Below are 23,488 nucleotides of genomic sequence, written 5' to 3' on the forward strand. Positions count from 1 at the left end.
CCCCTCCTCCGAGTCCAGACGATGGGACCTGGACATTAGCTTCCTAAACTGAAGGGAAGAGAGGTGGGAGAAGATTGTTAATGTGTCGAGTGAAGAACTGAGGCTTACTTTCGTGTGAGAGAATCCACGAGGAAGAAGAGATTTTTAAAGGGCCCCTTCCCTGCGCTGTATGCTTCCTACAGTCTTTAGGAAATTAATAAAAATGAAATTATGGGAGGCAGGGGCAGACAGGAGGGCCTGGCGTGCTCTGGTCCATGGGGTCACGAAGTGTTGGACACGACTTAACGACTAAACAACAAAAAGCTGTCTTTTATTAGTGTTTAACCATTGCCCTGAGCTGTTCAAATTTCTTTCATTCTATTTAAACACAGATTCAGCTAATGACATTTTATTGCATTTTGTAATTCTGTACTGTTTGATTTTAATAAGAAGAACATAAGAAGAGGCCTGCTGGATCAGGCCAAGGACCCATCTAGTCCAGCTCCCTGTATCTCACAGTGGCCCCACCAGGTGCCTCTGGGAGCACAAGAGACAACTAGATACAGTACCTATTTCCTGATACCCTTTCCCCTGCATCTGGAATTTGGCGGTCCCTTCCTTCTAAGCCAGGAGATTATACATCCTCATCATGATTTGTAACCTGTGATGGACTTTTCCTCCTGCTTACAGAAATCTGTCCAATCCCCCTTTAAAGGCATCTAGGCTAGATGCCACCACCACATCCTGTGGCAAGGAGTTCCAAAGACTAACAGCATGCTGGGTAAATAAATATTTTCTTTGTCTGTTCTCACTCTCCTGAAACTCAATTTGAGTGGATGTCCCCTGCTTCTGGTATTGTGTGAGAAGAAAAAGAGGTTCCCTCTATCGACTTTATCCATTCCCTGCATAATTTTATATGTCTCAACCATGCCCCCCCTCAAGTAACTTTTCTCTAAACTAAAGAGCCCCAAACGCTGTAGCCTGTCCTCATAAGGGAGGTGCCCCACACTAGTCATCATTTTAGTTGCTCTCTACTGCATCTTTTCCAGTTCCACGATGTCTTTTTTGAGGTGCGGCAATCATATCTGTATGCGACATTCCAGGTGTGGCCTTTACCAGCGTTTTATACAACGGCATTATAATGTTGGCTGTTTTATTTTCAGTGTCCTTTTTAATTATACCTAGCATGGAATACACCTTCTTTACTGCCACCACACAACTGGGTTGACACTTTCATCGAGCTGTCCACCAGCACACCAAGATCTCTTTCCTGATGCATCACTGACAGCTCAGAACCCATTAGTTAATAAAGTTTTGATTTTTTTGTGCCCCAATGTGCATTACTTTACATTTTCTTATATTGAAATGCATTTGTCATTCTGCCGCCCTTTCTCCCAGTTTGGAGAAATCCTTCTGGAGCTCTTCACAATCCCTTCGGGTTTCACCACCCAGAAAAGTTTCGTGTCATCTGCAGACTTGGGCACCTCATTGCTCATCAAGTCATCAATAATGACCTGATGTGTTGTGAACCTCCCAAAGAGCGTTCACACTACTGGGTGGCAAGGCCAATTCAAGGCTCTGGTGGACACTTGGCAAAAAATATAGTAGGGCCCCCCTCCCTCCTCATCCCTCCTTCTCCCTTATCTCCCACCTAAATACTGTAGGTCACACAACATGAACAATGTAAGTGGGGCGGGGAGAACACCCACAGTTCTGGCTCCAAGAATTAATAATAGCAGTTAAGATATTCTCGTCTGACAGGAGGAGAATTTTACATACATACAATTTTAATGCATATTGGTATATCATGTAAATGAGCAGTAAATACATAGCTTGGTGTATCATGCAAATAAGCAGTAAATCCATAAACTTTGTACATCATGCCAGTGCCCTTGGTGCCTCCAAACAGCTTGCCTGTGGCAGCTTAGCCGCAAAACAGCATCTCTGTACCATCTTAGCCCCCTAAAACAGCCTCTTTCTGTCATCTTTGCCCCTACAACAGCCTCTCAATGCTGTGCCTGCCACTGTCAGCTCCACCAGGGCAGGGTCCTCAATGATGCGGGCAGCAGGAGAAAAGACTGTGCATGCCACCAGTCCTCAAACGGCACAAGGTCATGCATCATGGTGCTGTCATGTGACCTCAGCGCACATAAAACTTCAAAAGCCCAGGCAGCGCAGGCTGTGCAGCACCATCACAGAGGGGGGGGAATCCCCCTCTTCATGTGGGCCCCTACAGACAGGGAGCAAATGCCCGCTTTGTCCTCTGAATTGTGGGGAAATTGTATGCTTTTACAATGTATATATCTGTGGCAAGTAGCAGACATTGTGCTAAGCGCGCAAATCACGTATCCAGTGTGGTTGCTTCCAGTAAGGATGATTCATTAACCTGCTTTGGTATCTAGGATAATTTCCTGTCTCTGGGTAAATTGTATTAACTTACTTGTGTATTTAAAGTGTTATCTGTCTATGTTTACCCTGCTCTGTATTCAGGAATGTTTACGCTGCTTGTGTATTTAGGATTTACGTGCCTCTGTTTACCGGCCCCTCTGTTTACCATACTTGTGTATTCAGGATATTACCTGCCTGTGTTTAGAATGGTTACTGGTTAACTAGTGCAAAGGTAGTAGAGAACAATAAAAGGGGGCGTGGTGACGGATAGAGAATTCCCATTGAACAGCGTTGCACAGCATGCTGTTTTTTGTTCATCCGGATCCCGCCCTGAAACACACACTCGAGTGCTCACCTCTTCCTTTCTCCTTGCTGGTCAAGAGGGGGGAAAGGCTTCATCTGCAGATCCCTATAACTAGACTTCATCTGCAGATCCCTACAACAAGGTTTCATCTGCAGATCCCAACAACTAGGTTTCATCTGCAGATCCCTACAACAAGGCTTCATCTGCAGATCCAGACACTGAATAAAGCAGCCCTGATGGGCAGAACAGAAGTTTCAAATAATAATAAAAAGAAACAGGCAACAAAGATGAGACATACATACAAGCAAGGACCTAATCAACATAAAGCGAAAATCCCCCAGAGGAAACTTCATTTTGCGATTGCAATTGCGATCGCAAAAAAGTCATTGTCAAGCAATTTCGAAATGCAATCGCAAAAAAGTCATTGTCAAGCGATTTCGACGTCATGCGGGGTAAGCGTTCTAGCGGGGCACCACTGTAAATAGATGTGTTTGTTAGCCGAGCAACAAAAACAACTGCCTGCAAGTAGAAAGTGAGAACATCAGGGATAAAAATCCCAGTTTAGCTAGCTTCTTTGTTTCCCAGTTGCCAAGAGAGGTGTCTGGGGTTTTGGAAGTGTCACTTAATGCAAGCAAGCATTGGAAACTAATATTGATTGCTTACAATCTCGGAAAGTGCAGAGTCTAGTTCAAAACTTCATACCTCATTTCCTGTTATATTTACCACCAGATTTACAATGGACAAAAATAAAAGAGCCTTTGAGCCCTCAACATAGTGGTAAGAATCATACTTTCTTTCACGAACAGCACCATTATTTTGATTGTTAGAGTGCAGAGTTACAATACTGCTTTCTTAATCTGTGACTAACAAAAATATATACCTGTACAATACGGTTTACATAAGAGGTACACCAATGGCAATCATGCAAACTACACCTGCCTTCTGAGCAGCAAGTCTGCTTTCTGTAACTTCTTGTTAACAATTTGTCTCACAGCTGCTCCCTTTTCCCTTTACAGGGCAAGGTGTTGATAAACTAGAATTTTACAAGATATGATGATGGCCACAGACTCACAAGAGGGTTATGAAACTTTGTGGAGGCTTGTTTAAGGAGGTAATAAACTAAAACCAGCAAGGATTCAGTGACAGCGCATAAAGCAAGGAGGAAAATCCTCAGAATGCCAATAATCATCTTGTAGTCTTGTTTTATTTTCTTATTCTGACAAAACACAATGTATTCTTTTATTTAGAGAAAGCATGTGTTTCGGCCCTGCATTTCTTTCAGGGTTTTCTTCAGAGGGCTAAAAGTAAAAAAAAAAATTAAAATACATTTTATAAATGAACCACATAAAAACACCACATTATATGTTCTATTTTTACTATGGTATAGATGCATATATAGCAAATTATAATGGATTGTAATTTTAAAAAAATCTACATACCTATCCATAATCAAAGGACCAGTTGCATTTGGCACTTGACATTCTGATGATTTTCCTCCTTGGAAATCATTTATGAAGGATCAGGCTTTCACTGGGAACCACTATGAGTAAAGTTCATCCCCTAATGGTAACGGAACAGTTACATTTTCTCTCCAGGAGCTTTGTTAGGAAACAATGGCTGCTTGATTACTATCATCCTTCTTTGTCTTACCTGTGGTTGGGCACTATGGGAAATGGCATGATGGACTATAGACAAGTCTTTGGTTCGATTCTGAATGGATTTACCTCATTCTTCTTATCCTTGTTGTTTGGGGGAAGCCAAGCATTCGGCTCAAGTCACAAGAGGAATTCTTGAGAGGGTGTAACAGGAAAGATTGGATGAGTTCGTCATTTCAGATGCCCAATGCATTGGACAGAGTGATGGACTAGGACTCCAGAGGGTTCAAATCCATACTCAGCCATGGAAACTCACCAGAGAAGTGGAACTGGTAAAACCACTCCTTAAATATCTCACTTACTTTGAGAGACCTATAAAGGTTGCTGTAAGTTGCTTCTGATTTGATGACACATAATAAGATAATTTGGAGCTGGCTGGATACAAAGAGCTAAGCACCTGTTTGTAGATCCAGGGGTTGGGAGTTCGATCTTCCATTGTGCCACCTGCGGGAAGAGCCAGCCTGTGTATGGTCAAGCCATACAGTTCCAGGGTGCCCACCCAAAAAGAAATTATAAACCACTTCTGAGCACTCTGTCTAGAAAACACTGAAAAGGGTTGCCATATATTAGAAGGGACTTAACAACACACAGAGGGAGAGATTTGGAGACTGCTGTAGAAACTAATTCTTAAGTTTAGAATAGATGCTAGAGTCCTGAGTCCAAATTTATATCATCATATTTTAATTGACTTACATCCTGCCTTGCGCCTTGGTGTTCAAGATGATAGCTTGCAACTTGAATAAAAAGTAGAACAGATAAAACTGCAAAAAGTTATAACTTTGAAACAGAATTAAATAAATTATGATACCTAAAATATGCATAAGTTAAAAAGCAATCTAAAAATACATGGATAAAAAGTGCAGACCCATCTTTTAAAAGCTCTTTGCACAGCAAAAAAATCAGTTGTCAAAAGCCTGTCTGAATAAAATGTTGTGGTGTTTTTTATTTTTGTTTTTTTGTGTGGGTTTTTTTTTTGTTTTGTTTTTGTCTGCCAGAGAGAAAAGGACACCAGAGACAGTCCAGCCTAGGTGACTTCCAAAATGAGTTCCAGAGCACAAAAGCAGACACCAAGAAGGTCCATCTGGATAAAATTCACCCCTTGCCAGGCAATCTTGTCTATTGTCTCCTCAAAGGTAGGTGCCATGGAGTTCAACTATTCCCAGGCAAAGGTGAATAGGATCTCTGTCAAAGCTTGACCAGCGCCCTGTGGCAGAAAAAGATGGTGCAGGACTCCTTGTGCAACAGCTTTGTCAGGAAAAGCGGATGAAGAAATTAGGAAGCAAATCTGGATCTTCTCATACCACTGCCCACAAAACAGTGTCAAGTTAAGAGGGTTTCCATGTACTATACACTTGAAGCTGATACCCTTCCTCAGCGCATCCATCCATTCACAGCAGGTTTAAGATGAAACAGGCTTTATTGGCATTTCACAACCTGCTGCTCTTAAGGTATGTTAAACGACAGCTCCTAGAATCCTGTAAAAAAAGCTTTGCTTGTCATGCAAAGTAGGTTTCTGTTACCCATTTTATAAATGCGTTTTTAAAAATATGAAATAAGGCTTTTTTTTTTAAGTCAGTGGAGCACACTGCGCAGAAGGACAAGGAGAGAGGATGAATATTTGTAGTAGTGGGGCCCAGCCTTGGGTTCCCAGAGGCTCTGCTGGTTTTCAGCCCCCTAGAACTCCTCGCTAGTAAATTAGGATTTGGAGAGTTTATTTTATTTATTTATTTATTTATTTATTAGATTTTTATGCCGCCCTTCTAGACAGGAGTCTACTCAGGGCGGCTCACAATATATTGTGCACAAAACGGACTTAAAAACAACAATGAAAATCTTCAACAATAATATAATCAAGATGGGACGATAAACAACAAAAAACCTAGAAAAGTTAAAAAATCAAGTATTGGCAGGAGGGAAGGCCTGCCTAAAGAGCCAAGTCTTTAATTGGCTCTTGAAAACACCCAGCAAGGGTGCCAGGCAGAGCTCTGGCGGCAAGCTGTTCCAAAGTCGAGGGGCCACTGTCGAGAAGGCCCGGTTTCTTGTTCTTTTTTTCTGGGCCTCTCTCAGTGTCAGGCCCCTCAGCTGTCTTTCGTGGCTAGAGCGAGTGACTTGAGTAGATCTAGGTGGGAGGAGGCGTTCTGCCAGGTATCAAGTTGTGCATCAACAAAATCTGGAGGCCCAAGTTTGAAAACCACTCATTTATAGCACTGGTTCTTAACCTTGGGTTACTCAGGAGTTTTGGACTGCAATTCCCAGAAGCCTTCACCACCAGCTGTCCTGACTGGGGTTTCTGGGAGTTGCAGTTCAAAAGCATCCGAGTAACAAAGGTTAAGAACCACTGATAGCCTTCCAAGAGAGAAGCTGGAGGGAGGATAGGATAGGAGTTCTTCTCCTTTAAGAGATGGGTAGAAGAGGGAGTTCCATCATCCTTATCAGCGTCTTGGTGCAGGAACCTTCTTTTTTTATTCCCATCTGGCCAACCTACCAAAGGCAAGGTCTGCATGGCTGGTCACATTTAAACAGGCAGCACATGCCACCACCAACACCCCCTCCAACCAACTTTCATACATTACTACCTTCTAGTTTTATATGCACACTGTTTTGTTTTTTACAATGTCATCCAGTACATGTCTACTCAAAGGTAAGTCCTGTTGAATTTTCTGGGGCTTACTGCAGGGTACGTAGATATGGGATTACAGTCCAACCTTTCTAAAGGTTATTGCTGGTTTCCCCAATACCCAGTTTTCATAATCCCATCTAATTTATTTTGCTTATATTTCTGTTGAAAACGATTAAAAGAAAGCTGGGAAAATAAAGTAAGAAAACTTTTATTTCCAAAGAAACCATGTTTTTTCAAAAGCGGAAGCAAACAGTTCCATTTCCTTGGAAGCTGGAGTAATGCCATTTCCCCCCCCCCACACACACACAATTAATGTATCATTCACTAACTTTGCTTTTTATGTACTTCTGGCACAGCTGTATATTCCACAAAGAAAACCAATTACATTTCAGCTTTGTTTGTGAGCTGACAAAGCATTGCACAAAGAGTAGGCGCATCTGTAGGATAAAAGCACAAAGCAAAAGAAGAGGAAGCTGATTAACCATAATCTTCCCAGGCGGCTCTTGGTCCACTAGTACCTCAGTTGCCAAGAGGCCTGGTGTAATTGCCAGATCTGCCTCTCCACCCGTCCACTCTGTCCATGCTGTTTTGTTCCATATCCCTTCCTGTGACGACGGGTATTCCAGTCCCAGCTGCATGTTTCCTTATTGTTGTGTGCAGCTGCATTATAAAAAGGAGGTTAGTGTCCAAATTAGGACACCAACGTTCAGCTATTCACTGAGAGCAATGAACAAAGGACCAGTTAAAGCAGGATTGGTAAATCTTTGTCCAGATATTTTGTTTTTTTTCATCTCTCCTAAAAGCTTATCTTTGGCTATACTAGATGAGGATGATGGGAGCTGAAGTCCAAAACACAGAGAGAAGCAAGCATTCTCTGCCACTGCACTGGTAGGTGAGACAAGGGGGCTTACAGAAAGGGCTCACCTCCCCTTTTTCTTGGTAGAGTTTTGGTGCCTTTAACATTACAGCAGCCAGAAATTTAAAAGCTTGTCTCTGTGTTTTCCTATGTGGAAGGGGTTACAGGCCGGGCCCTACTATTGGGCAAAGCAAGGCAGCAGTTGCTAGGGATGGGTAGCAGCAAGGGATTGGAGCTTGGCTTGCACCATCTAGATTGGCCAACTGGTTTCAAGGCTGACTTATTGCTCCTGCTAACAGGCTCTCCAAACTTCAGTAAAGCTCAGGCAGCTTTCAGACTGAGACCCAGGCCAAATGCTCCCTGCTGTTTTCTCCCACATAGGGCCTGATGCCCAGTCCAGCGGGCTTCTGTTTGTGGAATTAGTGAAGACACCATCTTTGGGAAGCAAAAACATCTCAGCAGGCTATGGAAGAGAGTACTTCTTCAAATGGTGCCGGCTGCTACTACGATACATGTACCTTCTCCCAAAATTATCCAGTTAGAGTGGGGGAAAAAAGCTCTGCACCATTCCAGTAACTCTATCACCCTAGTATCACTGGTGCTCACCAAACTGAGTTATTGCCTGTGAGAACACCAGTATTCCATGTGCAAACAAAAGCCATGAATTTACTCACAACAGCAAGGATTACATATGGAATGATGCTATGGTGCCCTGTTTGTCAGCCCTGATGGTGGAGCCAGTGTCAACCATGCCCCGACTAGTCCCCAAGCATCCTTTCTTTCAGCACAGGAACTGAATCTTCTCCTCCGTACATAAAGGGAAGAAAGGGGAACCCACAGGATGCAGCATCACAAAATCCTGTTGGGCCAGGAGACTTGGGGAGAGCACTCATGCTCATCAGAAATAAGGATTTAGGATCCGTCAAACGGGGTGGAGTCATTCCTTCAAAAAGGAGACTGCAGCCAAAAATCCAGAAGAAGACTGAAATTCAGCAGCTATGAAGAAGTAACTATTCTATTCTATTCTATTCTATTCTATTCTATTCTATTCTATTCTATTCTATTCTATTCTTCCCCTGTCCACCTAGTGGCCTGGCACTACTCTGATGCTGAATTATAAGGATGTGTTACTGGAGACCAAGCCCTAGATCATACCTACAATGACTCATTGTAGTTACAATGTATGGATATGCAAACTGGATAGTGAATAAAGCCAAAAAGAATTTATTAATTTGCTATGTTTTGGAGGACAGCTTTATGGACCACCACAGACCATAAGAAAGACAGATAAGTGGGCACCAGATCAAATCAAGCTTGTACTTTCCCACAGATATCAAAATGACTAAACTGTGGCTATGCTACATTGGGCGTATTGTAAGAAGACAAGATTCTCTGGAAAAGACAATAGTGCTGGGAATGGTGAAATGCAAGCAGGAAAAGAGGAAGATTGAATATGAGATGGATTGACTCAATAAAGGAAACCACGGTTTTGAGTTTGTAAGACCTGAACAGGGCTGTTAATAGTAGGATATTTCGGAGGTCTCTCATTCATAGGGTTGCTGTAAGTCAGAGGCAACTTGACAACAAATAACAAAAACATTTCACATCTTAGAATTTATTAAAACAAAAAACAAAAGCAGAAACATGTAAGCCATTCATATGTTGTTGTTTTTTTACTCAGAAATATGCCCCACGGATTTTAGTGGGCTGCAGCTTCAGGAAAAAGATCACAGCAATCATTAAAAGTTTACAGTCTGAGGCCTTTTTAGCAGAGTCTTGCCTTACTGCTAATTTACATTGGGAATCGGCTGTTTTTTTTCCACAACAAGAATCATTAAAATACAGTGAGGAAACCCTTCAAATCTAAAGAATTTAAGTGCTGGATTATTGGTTGTGTGTGCGTGTGCGTGTGCGTGCGCGTGCGCGTGCGCGTGCGCGTGCGTGTGCGTGTGCGTGTGTGTGTGTGTGTGTGTGTGTGTGTGTGTGTGTGTGTGTGTGTGTGTGTGTGTGTTTGGTTAATGCTAACGTGGAAAGAGTCGAAGTGGAGAAGCTCTTGCTGCCTGAATGCCATTCCTGTACAAAGTGAAACAAACAACACACTGAGGTTTCTCCATGGCCTTTATACGTGAGGTTTCTATACCAGGGATGGCATACCGTGATTGGTATTGAGTTGCACTGTATCTCTTATGCTGTGTTGTGGCAACACATACGTGTCCTGGTGATGCAAGACTGGTGGCTGTTTTTACAGAGACCTCTATTTTCTAGACTCCTTCCCTTTCAAAATCACGGGGTAAGAAGTTATTCGTACCATATCTCAGGTTTGTGCAAAAACTGTACTGTTGTGGTGTGGAGGAATACGGGAATAGGGCAGGGATCCAGCCTATTGGGACAGAGGTGGCCCCTCAGCCTCCGAAATCTGGACCACCTGTTTCTCCTCAACCACTGCCTAGTCCTACGTAGTCCACCTGCCCCACTTTCCAGGAAAGAGAGAGAGAAAGGAGGGAGGGAGGGAGGAGAAGAAGGGGGAAATGGGATATAGAGAGAATTGGGGGAATAGGACAGAGTAATCTGCTGGCCTACCTTTCATGGCAGAGTATATCTGGATTTCTCCTGTATATAGTCCATTGAGCAAGTATAACTCGGCCGTAAGATTGTTCTGTAGAATGTATATGATTAATTGATCAACATTTATGTAATAAGGTTGCAGTCCTGCTTTGCAGCACAGAGTATATTTCTGTAAGCTCTGAATATTCCTGGTTTGTTTATGCTTCCAACCGTGGATTGATTGATGGCCTGCACTTTGCATCTATAGTACAGTGTGGTTTTTGTAGACAAGAAAAAGTTATTACGATTAATCAGGGAGCCCTTCCTGAAACAAAGGCATAAAGGTCCCTGCTTTAGACCTGCCGTTTCCAAGAAGTGCTCACCAGCCACACCATCTATGGGAATGTTGGAGCTGCTTGGCAAGCTGGTGGGAAGCGTATGTGCAAGGGTTTGGATTTGCAAAACGAATCAATGGAATCAATGCACGTTTCTCACCAGGGTGGCAACAGGTGACAAAAACAAGTTTGAGACCAAAGAGGGAGGAAGTTGAGCTGGATTCCTTCTGGGCTTCAAGGACACAAGAGGCAGATTAAAACTTTGGGAGGGGGGGGGGAGAATTCTAAGAACACTGTTTTGTTTTTGTTTTTTTTGCAAGGGGAAAGAGCCTAGAAGAAGAAACAGCCTCCTCCCCTTTTTTTTAAACTGCATTGCTTTCTATTTCTTTGGCTGCAAGATAATGTCAATGAGTCATGAGTAGAGTTTTGACTGCAGTTTAACCACTGCGCCACAAGGTTCAGTAACAAAAACTCTACAGTACTTTGTAATCTCATCACTGCTCAAACTTTTCCCTAGCAAAGAGTTTACAAAAAGAGAGTCTTCCTGATATGGTGTCAGCTGAGCTGCAACCTTTAATTGCTCTTTTCAGGTAACTTATAGCCTTCCTTAAGCACATTTCATGAGGAATGGAAATGGAGGCCACTGATCAAGCTATAAGCAGTCGGCTCAGTCCTGGGCAAACGGATAAGGAAATATTATCTGAGGTACGAGGAAACTCCACATTTGCCTTCCGTTTACCAGATCCCATTTCCTTAAAATGTTGTTCATCATCATCCAATAGCGCTCTCAGTGAACACAGTGCATATCTCGAACATTGTCACAACATGTCAGTGAGGTTAGCTGCTCCTTTAATTGACAGAGAGTTGGAATATAGAGACAGAAGCAGCAGTTGGCCATGGCTGAGGGACAATGCAGTCCTAGCTAGTATAGCAGGGGCAAATTGGAGTTACAGCCCAAACACATCTGCATGACTACACAGTCCCCATTTCTGATCATTGACCAATGGAACAAAGGACTGTACCTGTTTTGCATAAAAACTCCCCTGTTCTTTTCCTAGTGTTTTTAGATGAAGGACTGCATTGTCCTATGAGTTACCTCAGAATCAAACTGGGCCAGTAACAGAGCTTAGAAAAGCTTCGTTTTGGATTACTGTACTGTATATAACTCCCAGAATCCTTCAGCAACCATTGTGTGAAGAATCTGGGTGTTATAGTCTGAAAATAATGGCTGAAATCCTGTTGCACAGTTACGCAAATACCGTGACATTTGGAAGTGAATTCTATAAGGGAAGAATTGTCCATGGACACTATCTGTTGCATGCTAACTTGCACAACTTGGCAGGCAACAGATAATGTACGTAAAGATTTCTTAACTTATGGTAATTCACCTCTAAAAGTTACACTGTTTGCTTAACTGCACAACAGGATTTTAGCCAATTAGTTGCAGTATATATAGTTACCTGAAGCTAATTACTGTTTTAAAAGAGTGACATTATAAGTACTTTCAAAATTACCATTAAGGTAATATAATTAGTTACATTGTTATTTTATAGGTGAAATGAATTAATATTTTTAAATCATATTTAATTTTGAATACAACACGGTTTATAGAATTCTTTTATCAATCCTAAGTGGGAAGGGAAGTATTATTTGATTTTGTCTTTTGTAAACATGTGAAAAGTGCAGTTTCAGAACTGGCCACTAAAGGGGTCCAGAGAGTATTTTCCTGTATTAAAATATAACATGTGTGATCAAAATCATGATCATGACAATGTGGCCTTTCAGAAGAAGAAATTAGTAATGTCCTACGTTCCTTTTAAAAAGAAGTCTTTCAAGCTCTGAATTCACCAGCTAGCCTAATAACTGGAAGCTTACAGGAAGTGTGTTCAAATACTCTTGGAGATCCAAGTTAAGGAAAGCTGATTCAGAGAGCAACAAGTAAGAGAGGATTCAGGAACCTTTGTGTGCCCCCCACCCCCCAATGTTTGAGACTACAGTGCTCTTCATTGTTTATGGCTGGCTATGCTGGTAGGTGCTTAGTCAAAGACATATAGAGAGTCAAGCTTTTCTCACCTGTTGATGTAAAAACCTGGACCAAGCAGGATAGGAGATAAGCAGCTTCTCTTGTGAGACACGGTTGCCCCATATATACTGTATAAGAATAAGAATAAGAGATGAATGCCCTCTAATTATTATTTGATTACAACTCCCATTAGCCCTAGCTAGTAAAACCCATCATGGGGGATGGGTGTTGCAGTTCAACATCTCTAAAGCCCCTGCTTCTCCATTCTTCCAAGAGGAGGAAGGGACTGGGTAGGGTACGTTTATCTCCTTATACATCTGTCTTGCTGATTGATTGTGTAAGCAACTGTGTAATATTTGAGAAGTGATCTGATTTTCCCCAGGTTTCTCATCTTAAACTGTATCAACAGGTCTCACTTTGTTTTCAGTTAACTCCTTAACTTCGTTTTCAGTTTGATGGTTCCTCAAAAGAGGATGAAGATTTCCTTGCTGGGCTAAACCCAGAAGAGAAGGAATGCTTAGAGTACTTTCTACAAACCATCAGCGCTCTGGATGAGGATATCTCAGAAGAGGTTGGTGAAGGATGTCATGAAGAAATGGCAGGCTCTGTAGGTGAGATTAAACAGAACATGTTCATTTGGTTTTATAGGCAGCTTCCAAAAGCTGGCCACTTATTTGCAATCCATACTATATAAGCAACAATTATTCTTACTATTCTGCTTCCTTCACCCTTGCTTCCCTTGAGTTTCCCATGACCCTTGGGAGCCATTCCAAATCTACAGTTCTTTGATTCTGTGAAAGCATATTTGCAGCGTTTAGCAGAGTTTTCTGCCAGTCCAGGCAGACCAGTTGAATAACACATACACAGGCAGCTTCTTCCCAACACCACATATATTTACAATATATACAGAAGTTCTAGCAGGACAAACCGACAACATGACATTCATCAGAAGAGATCCTACATCTTCTCCACGTGTCCACACATTTATACACGTGCATATTTACATATAGCCAATCAGACATTGCATCACCCCAGACATCATTTTAATACATGTCCTGCACAACTCAGCATTTTGCCCACCTCTCCAACATGGCTGCTGATTATCATAGGCCTGGTTCCGCTTCAGTGTGGAAATTAACCTTGACAAAAGTCATACAGTACAGTGGTGCCTCGCTTAACGATTACCTCGTTAAACGACAAAAACGCTTGATGTTGAAGTTTTTGCGATAGCTTTTGTGATTGCAAAATGATGTTTTAATGGTAAAAATTGCTTATCGATGATCGGTTCCCTGCTTTGGGAACTGATTTTTCACTAAACAGCGATTTTGAAACAGCTGATTAGCAGTTCTAAAATGGCTGCCCTCTGTACAAAATGGCTCCCCGCTGTGTTTTCAGGACAGATTCTTTGCTTTAAAGGTACCGAAAATGGCCGCCCTATGGAGGATCTTTGCTGGACGCTGAGGTATTTAGCCCATTGGAATGCACTGAACCAGTTTCAATGCATTTCAATGGGCTTTTTTGTTTCGCTTGACGAGGATTTCACTTAACAGCGATTTCAACGGAACGAATTATCCTCGTCAAGTGAGGCACCACTGTACAGTACAGTACAGTAAACCTTTATTGGCATAAAACTGTGTGGACAAGGAAGTAAGACACAAGGGGAGAAGAATCACAAGGCGAATAAACATAGTCAACATTAAATGAGGAAGTACAAAATAATGAGAAGTAAGACATAATACCCAGGGAATGAGGTAAAGAAAAATTCTGCATTATGAGGTAACAGTGAGTTTCATAATTACAGTTAAATAATTTGCCACTGCCTCGATGAGGGGGCCACAGTGATCACTCAAAAAAGTTGGGAGAAAGTCAGGGAAAAAGTCCGAAAAGGGAATCAACCAATAATCTAAAAGGAGTTTCTGAAGGGAGTATTGTGCTTCTTGTCTTGTTTTGCTGCATGTGAAGTATATCTCTACTGCCTCCTAAGATACCTGGATCCTGGAGGCACAGGATTCTCCAGTCAAACTGGTGTTGCAAGGATAATGTTATTTTTGGCATTCTGTGGTTGATCTTTTAGGACACGAAAGAGTAAAGGCAGTGTTTAGAAAGCTTACCCTCTGGGCTACAGCTCCCAGAATCTTCCCATGAGGATGGTCAATGGCTATGTTGCCTGGGTAAATTAGAGGGTTGTAGCTTGTTCTCCACCCCGTAAACTCAAGCTAGGATAAGCAAATTATCTGTCTGAGTGTTACACACACACACAAATGCCTGTCTGTCTGTGACACACACACACATGGCTGAATGCTTTCATTTAATATGTGAAATTTACTTATTGCCCCTTCTCTGCCTTCTCATTCTGTGAATGTTTCTGTGGTGAATGTTTACTTCTGTCAGTGGAGAAAATGTCATTACCGCAAGACCTGTGATATGACCCCAATTGATAAGAAACCAGTAGAAGGGTATGGGAGAACACCATCTGTTTTTTTTAACTTGGTTTATTTTCTCCACTTCATAGTTTTAGCCCATGTTGTTTGTGTCTGTGCAGGTTCTGAGGACCAAAGCAAGAGCACTTTGGACCCCAGCATGCAGCGACCGACGTCTCTGGAGGCAGCCCCAGCAACACCTGTTCCTTCCTCAGCAGCTTCCAGGAGTAAAACTATCAGGTCCCTTTCTCAAGACGTCGGTGACAGCTCTCTGAGAAGCAGGAGCAACTCTGATGATCTCAAACCTGGAGAGTCTTATAGATCAAGAAACTCTCATCCGATCCGGTTGAGAAAGTTTGACACGATCGTGAGGTCAGGGGTTAATGTTCAGGAGCTCCGCTCTCGTTTCCTCCTTCACCTTGATAGCTCTGCCAGTGTTGAGAGGGAACCCAGAGAAGGAGGTGCTAGAACAATGAATCAACTGGGACCATTGGATGGCATCCAGAAGACCCCTAAAAACGAAGCCCTGCAGAAATTAGGCCTCCTCCAGAGAAATTCAAGTGCTCCAAATATGAAAATCCCTCTGGTGCCCATGACAGGTCAGCAGGACCAAATTTCATTTGGTGGAAGCCTGGGCCCTGAAAGAAACACAGGTTCCATCAACACACCTGAAGAACCTTTATAACATCTGTCACTCCAAGGACTTGTGTTTCCTCTTAGTAAACCTCTGGGAGTGAGAGGAAAACGTAAATTCCTCCAGTACGGAACAAAGAAAGGTTTCTTCCCGATATACTAAATAATCTTCTGCACAACAACTTGGAGTCTGGAAAAAAATCGCTTTCGGGATCACAGTTCCCAGAATCCCCCATGCTAGCTAGAGAATTGTACGAGCTGTTGTCCAAAAAGATAAATTCTGTGGTAAATTTACCACAGGCACTCTGGTAAATCATGACTAACTAATGGAACCAAAACAGCCACATCATATGATGTGTGAAGGCTAATTTGGTAGCAACACATGATACTTCTTCCTGTGAATGGCAGCTGCCTGCCTACGGTGTTTGATTCCACCACCAGACTTCACATTGAATCCTTATCTTCCTTGTGTTGCTTCCTGATTCTGTTTTGTTTCATTTTGTACAAATGCACCTGTCACTTTGCATAACTTGCAATAATTATTTGGAAGCCTAGCATTCCAAGTCAGAGCAGAATGTACTGGCTGATTTTCTTCTACAGTATCTGTAATTTTCTGCTATCTAGAATAATTACACCCAAGGACACGGTCTTCTGATTTGTTTGGTTTTTTTAAAAAAAATAAAGATTGTATTTGACTTTTGATGTGCTCTAGGCCTAATCAGGAAATGTGAGTCATGCAGAGAGCTGAGATAAAGAAGAACATTCTAGTTTGCTTGGTTTGTGTATATACGTGCATGCAAATGTGTTTGACTTCGCTTGGGTTATAAAACCATGAATCTTGCCCTCATTTTTCTTTCCCCTCCCAACCCCTTTCCTCCTTCCACACTCAATCCATCTCGCCTTGTACAGACTTACAAGCCCATGAGTCTCCTCTCCCACCCCAGAGCTCTCTCTTTCTCTTCTTTCCAGTGTTATTTTTATTCATGCTGGTCTTTTTTCCTCACGGTACTCATAAGGATAAAACAAACAAGCTGTGCTCACCCTGTCTGCCAGAAAGCACAGCCAGTCGAGACATAATTACTATTAGTAAAGGATCCTCTTGACATTTAGTCCAGTCGTGTCTGACTCTAGGGGGCGGTGCTCATCCCCGTCTCCAAGCCATAAAGCCAACATTTGTCCGAAGACAATCTTCCGTGGTCACGTGGCCAGCGCAACTAACACGGAACGCTGTTACCTTCCCACCAAGGTGGTACCTATTTATCTACTCGCATTTTTACATGCTTTCGAACTGCTAGGTTGGCAGGTCTATGCATATTACCTATGCAAAATTTCACATTTCTAGCACTTACCATTTCAGTAAGAGGATCATAACTCTGAGGATCCCACAGGTAACTCATTTGGACTGCAACTTCCAGAATCCCCTCCCACCAGAATAGGCAGTTCAGATATAATCTCTCAATTTATTTAAGTTTGAAAATCAGTAGTGTCCACGGCCAGTTTCATCTTTTTAGCCATTACCATTTCAGTAAGATTGGTATGACTCCAAGAACTCCCAGGTAACCTTTTTGACAGAATTTCTATCTTGTATTGTTATTACGTAGCTTGTCAGGTCAGAAAACTACTTAGACTGATTAATCGGGGGGGGGGGGGGATTTGCATGGTTGCCACTTGAATCACCAAAGGGGGCCTGGGGGGGGGGAGTCAGACTTCCATTTAACATTCCAATGCCCTATAATGAAAAGAACATATTTCTTTGGTGTCAGTTCTAGAAGGTGTTGTAAGTCTTTATAGAATTGGTCAATTTCAGCCTCTTCACCATCTGTGTTTGGTGCATAAACCTGGATTACTGTGATGCTGAAAGGTCTGCCTTGGATTACTATTTAAATATTTCTATCATTTTCGAGATTGTATCCCAGTACAGCTTTTCCCACTCTTTTGTTGACTATGAGGGCTACTCCATTTCTTCTACGTGATTCTTGCCCACAATAGTAGACATGATAATCATCTGAGTTGAATTCACCCATTCCCTTCCACTTTAGTTCACTGACGCCCAGGATGGCAATGTTTATACTTGTCATCTCCTGTTTGACCACACCCAGCTTCCCAAGGTTCATAGATCTTGCACTGCAAGTTCTTATGCGGTATTTTTCTTTGAAGCATCGGACTTTCCTTTCACTTCCAGGCGCGTCCGCAGCTGAGCATCCTTTCGGCTTTGGCCCAACCACTTCATTAGCTCTGGAGCTACTTGTCCTTGTTCTCCGCTCTTCCTCAGTAGCATGTTGGACGCCTTCCGAATGAGGGACTTAACTTCCAGCGTCATATCTTTTAGTCTTTGTTTCTGTCCATGGAGTTTTCTTGGCAAAGATACTGGAGTGGCATTGCCAGTTCCTGCTCCAGGTGGATCGCGTTTAGTCAGAACTCTCCGCTATGACCTGTCCGTCTTGGGTGTCCCTGCATGGCATAGCCCATAGCTTCTCTGAATTTCTCAAGCCCCTTCACCACGACAAGGCAGCAATCCATGAAGGGGGAATGATTTTATAGCTGGACTCGAAATATGGACTGCAAAGCAAAGATAAAAGAAGAATGCAAAGATCCAATCAGGGAATGGAGAGATTAGTAACTATAGTAATTCTGGTAAAATCTGTTAAAAAATTTTTCTAGTAGAATTGTATGAGAGGGTGTAAAAGTACCCTCTCGCTCTCTGGAATTTTACCCTTCCCCTACCCATGTCCACTCCCCCATCCCCCTATCCCAATCCTATCCCTACTGAAAATAAATAAAAATTACATTTTAAAAAAAGGAGTGAATCACTTTTTAAATGCATACATAGCAAGACAGATTATTGTTCAGTCTTGAGTCACTGCGAAAATGTCAATAAATGCTTGGGAATCTAGAATATGAAAATTAGCATTGATAGAAAAACTCACTGGACATTCATGATTAATATACCAGAACTCCAGCACAGATTCATTTTGTAAAACCTAGCTCCCTTTTATTCAGTATTTAAACAATTATGGTGATTGTTTTAGCAATCCCCCAGCCTCTCATATTGACTTACGGAGACATGTGTTAATCTAATTTATTAATACCATCTGATGCTCTTGTGGTATATGTTATTTTAGAGGATTTTAATTTTTAGTGTTGCTTTTATATACTGTATTCTTATTTAATTTTTTTTAAAATTACAAACATCATGTCCCTGTGGTTCTTTTAATTTCTTTATTTCTTTCTTTTAAAGATGGATAGTGATGATTCGACATAACACCAAAGGACTATAATTTTTATTTGGTAGCTAATTGAAAAACATAAAAAGAGGCGAGTAGTGGAAGAGGAGGGGGAATTCACCCTTGAAAAGGCAAGAAAAGCTGATGCCGATTGGCTGTGGTGGGACGCAGGTAAGAGAGAGGGACATAAAACAGGCAGCAGAGCTTCTGACTCGCCTTAAACTTTGCTATGTGTGCTTTTAGTGCTGCTGCTGCTGTTCCATTCAAGTCTCCTTCCCCTCTCTGTGGGAAGGCGAGGTGGAGTTTACTATCACCAACCCCACCAGCAGCAATCTCAAAAGCTCCTTTGGCTGCTAATAGCTTGTCAACCAATGGTGTGCTTCCACTTTCTGGACCATGGGCTCCCAACTCGGGGGCTAGGACCCCAATGGGATTCAAAAGTGTTTTCTAGGGTGGTCGCCATGTTTATTTTTAGTTGCAATTACATTTTATTTATTATATTAAATATGGTGCACACAATGATGTTTTATGTTAAACCACTTGTCCTGCAGATAGATGATTTTAATCTGAACTAGACATGGGATATTTGTATTTGTATACCTGGGGAAGATAAGCACCACAAGTGCCTGGGAAGTCCAGCCCTTCCCTACCGATCTGCCACAGCCCACTCACTGGTCATAGAGAGGCATTGTGCAGCCATCGTCTGTGCTGTCGCACCAATAGAGGGAGCAGCCTGGCTGGTCCTTCCTCGCCTCCCCTTACAGCCAACCTCTCAACAGCTGAATGCAGAGACTTGTCATCCTGCCTCCTTGCTGGAGTGGTTGGCTGAAAGGTGGTTGCTGCCTGAGTCTCCTGTTCTTCTGGGTGTGGGGATGGCAGCACAGTGAAGAGAGAAGGGATCTGGGCAGGGAGATGTCTCCGGGTTCTGCCTGGATCATGGAGGAAGAAGGCAAAGGGGACAAAAAAGAGGCGGAGGAGAGCTGGAGAGGGAGTGGGGACAATCAGGGAAGTGTTTATTTAGGCTTGAGGGAGGGCTTTTCACAGAGGGGGCTTTTTGGGGAGGAGGGGACATGAAAGGAGAGTCGTTTCCACACCCCAAAAAGTAAATTAAACTCAAGTGTATTGACCTATTTTTCCCTCTCAAATTTTATCTGGTAGAGGCAGATTTACACACACATACTTAATTATGTATTATTACATTTAAATTAATATATATAGGTAGAATTATATTCTGAAAAATCTATTTTAATATGTTTTCTTTACTCCATTAAAATGCCTCTTTAAGCAAATGTGGTGATGGGGTGCTGAATTATTAATCTTTTGGACTACAGCTCCCAGAACTCCCCATTCAGTGTGGCCACAACTTTGCTCACTAAAAGCTGAACTCCAAAAAATATTGTGTTTTTCAGTTTCTGTGAATAACATTTTATGTAGTCAAAGGAAGATGAGTTATTGCTTCTTATCCAAAGCAAGTTAAAAGATATTTTCTGCACCTGGCACAAACGAACCTAATTAATGGTCCCATTCACTTGTTTATTTCAGTGATATCCTGTCCTTCATACAAGGAATTTAAAGCAGCACACACACACTTCACTCCATTTTATCTCCACAACCTAATGAGCAGGCTAAAATTAGATTAAAACATGCTTGCTCAGAAGCAAGCCCAAATACTGTAGTCTTTAATCCCAACTTCAAAGTCCACATACCATTCTTCCACCATCACCTCAAAACCACCATTTTGGCAACAAGACAGGAAAAGCTAGAAAGTGCACCTCTGTCTTTTAAAAATCCTTTAAAAATGTTAGAAACAACAATAAAGGCCTCTATGCCTTGTTTTATATAGTCATAGAACTGTAGATTCATAGACCAACAGAGATGCAAGAGACCTCCTGGGCCATGAGGTCCATACCCTTTCAGACAAAGAAACCTGTGCGGAAACATTCCTATCAAATGGCAATCCAACCTCTGTTTAAAAAGCTTCAGGGAGGACGTGCACATCTCCTGCTGAGATAGTACATTCCACTGTTGACCAGCTCTTGGGGCATGTCTACACCAGCATAGAGATATGGCATATGGATTGCTGAGGGCACTGGATTAAAAAAAAACACGTTATCTGCAAGTGTTTCTACTTAGAACAATCCATCCTTCCCCTTTAAGAGCTGTGGCACACCTTTGCAGCCTGGTGGTGCAGCATGCATTCTTTCTGGCACTCTCATTAGCTGGAATTGAGCAACTTCCAGCTGCTGTAGATTTCAAGGGAGAGTTTGGAGGCCTGTCCAGACTGGCCATTTTGGGTATGGGGTAAATTGAGCTACAAAGGATCTGTTGAGGTCAGAAGGTGTGATATGCCATTTGGTGTGCTACTCTCTATCTCAACAGCAAATGGTCCCTTGTAAATCAGCTGTCAATTAAGTGCTTCCTTGATCATCAGCTGAAAAAAGGAAGTTAAATTATTTTTCTTACCTCACTCTTCTCTTCTCTTATCAATACCATTCAATTTTCTCCCTTTCCCCTCACACTGCTTCTCTTCCTTTGTTCTTCTCCCACTTTCCCTCTGTGAATCAGCAGCCACAATGAAAGTGAGTGTGGGGGGAAAAAGAATACATGCTCTGTCTACCACGTAGGGTCAGAAAATGTGTGACGGCTCTTAAAGGGGAAAGGGAGATCATTCTAAGTAGAGACACTTGCAGATGAAGTCTTCCCCCTCCTCCAAACTGTGCCATCAGCGATCCATATATCATATCTATACGCCACTGTGGACAGGCCCCGAGAAAGAAAGGTGGGGTGGAGAGAACAAGGGAAGGGAAGGGGAAGGGAGAAAATGGAATCGCACTGACAAAGGGAGAGGAGCAATGTAAAAAAATTGTTTCCCTCCACAGGTGATATGGGGAAACACTTAATTGACAGCTGACTGAACTATAAAGTGTCCTTTGCTCCTGAGGAACGGAACGAACACACCCACCGAGTGACCCATCGCTGCTCCTCCTCCCTGACCTCAACAGACCTTTTGTAGCCCATCCACCCCGCACCCAAAACAGCCAGCTTGAACAGGCTTTTACTCTCAGGAAGTTCTTCATATTTAGGGAAAAGCTCTGCTCTTATGATTTGAATCTGTTGCCTCCAGTCCCACACTCTGGTGCTGCAGAAAACAAGCTTTCTTTGTCTTCCACATGGCAGTCTTCCAAATTTTTAAAGACAACTATCGTGTTTTTTTTTTTCCCCAGGCTAAACATACTCAGCTCACTCAACTGAGGCACATGTTCCTTAACTCTCCCAAAGAACTCAACATGGTGAACGAGAAAGGAGGTATGTTTCCAGGAGATGATGGATTCTTTCTTAGTAAGCCTCAGGTGACTCTTCCACAAGATGACCTTCTACAGTATAATTTGCAAATGGAAAGATAGTGAAGAATTGTTTCTAAATAACTGGTATAAACATGTATTGGACTTAGTTGCCAAAAGGATAACATAAGAAATGTGAATGAACAAACAGATACTAGTTGTTGTTGTTGTTTAGTCATTAAGTTGTGTCTGACTCTTCGTGACCCCATGGACCAGAGCACGCCAGGCCCTCCTGTCTTCCACTGCTTCCCAGAGTTGGGTCAAATTCATGTCCGTAGCTTTGGTGACACTGTCCAACCATCTTGTCCTCTGCCATCCCCTTCTCCTCTTGCCCTCACACTTTCCCAACATCAGGGTCTTTTCCAGGGAGTCTTCTCTTCTCAAGAGATGGCCAAAGTATTGGAGCCTCAGCTTCAGGTAATAACCTGAATACAGATACTAGTTAGTTTGACGTAATTATGCAACAGAACAACAAAATAGACAACCTTCAGGTTCCTATGGAACTTTGTGGAACAATCTATTGGGAGAAAGTTATTTATATTGGTCATGGGCCATTTTGGAAAGGCAATGGATTGTTGTTTTTATTTATTTGCAAGATATATTCTAAAATACATAATACAATGTTCTTATTTTTTAAAAGACAACCTTCTATATGCTTGATCATTTTATCGTTACCAAAATTGTTCTAACTGTACATCCAACAATAGAGGTGAAACCTTTCATTTCCTAGACACTTCCCCCAACCCCCCTTTTTTTTTTTGCAAAATTGGTATTATATTGACTCCTTTCCTGCTCTTAGGTGTCAAAGACAGAAGAGGGTGACACCTCAGAGCTGTTTTGTTTTCCACTTAATTTTCTGCAGTTACAAACTTTGCACAGTGCTTGAACTGTCACATCATACCTAGAAATTATTCAGATGGGAGGATTTGTAGGCCAAGGCATCTGGAACATGCCAGGCTGGAGAAAACACCTTAAATATTAATCCTTAACCCCTCTTCCCCCAAAAAACATCACTTTTAAAGGAGCTAATAACCTAAATAAGGGACGTGGTGGCGCTGTGGGCTAAACCACAGAAGCCTGTGCTGCAGGGTCAGAAGACCAAGCAGTCGTAAGATCGAATCCACGCGATGGAGTGAGCGCCTGTCGCTTGTCCCAGCTCCCGCCAA

At 42.3% G+C, this 23,488-nt stretch overlaps 2 long non-coding RNA genes across 3 annotated transcripts; one reads left to right on the forward strand and one right to left on the reverse strand.

Annotated features, from left to right (window-relative positions):
- The first annotated feature begins 15 nt into the window (after window positions 1–15).
- Window positions 16–17,332, forward strand: LOC110079944 (uncharacterized). Of its 2 annotated transcripts, none has more exons than XR_012083443.2 (4): window positions 16–6,967; window positions 11,272–11,386; window positions 13,156–13,315; window positions 15,247–17,332. It is a non-coding gene; the product is annotated as an uncharacterized LOC110079944 (long non-coding RNA). The 2 variants fall into 2 exon arrangements; XR_012083442.2 differs by lacking the exon at window positions 16–6,967 and adding an exon at window positions 10,007–10,092.
- On the reverse strand, window positions 15,950–21,553 carry LOC144587620 (uncharacterized). The gene is made up of 2 exons (XR_013542782.1): window positions 21,445–21,553; window positions 15,950–18,316 (listed from the first exon to the last, which is right to left on the reverse strand). It is a non-coding gene; the product is annotated as an uncharacterized LOC144587620 (long non-coding RNA).
- Window positions 21,554–23,488: the final 1,935 nt, after the last annotated feature.

Source organism: Pogona vitticeps, chromosome 2 (genome assembly GCF_051106095.1).
Source record: "Pogona vitticeps strain Pit_001003342236 chromosome 2, PviZW2.1, whole genome shotgun sequence".
NCBI classification, from domain to species: domain Eukaryota; kingdom Metazoa; phylum Chordata; class Lepidosauria; order Squamata; family Agamidae; genus Pogona; species Pogona vitticeps.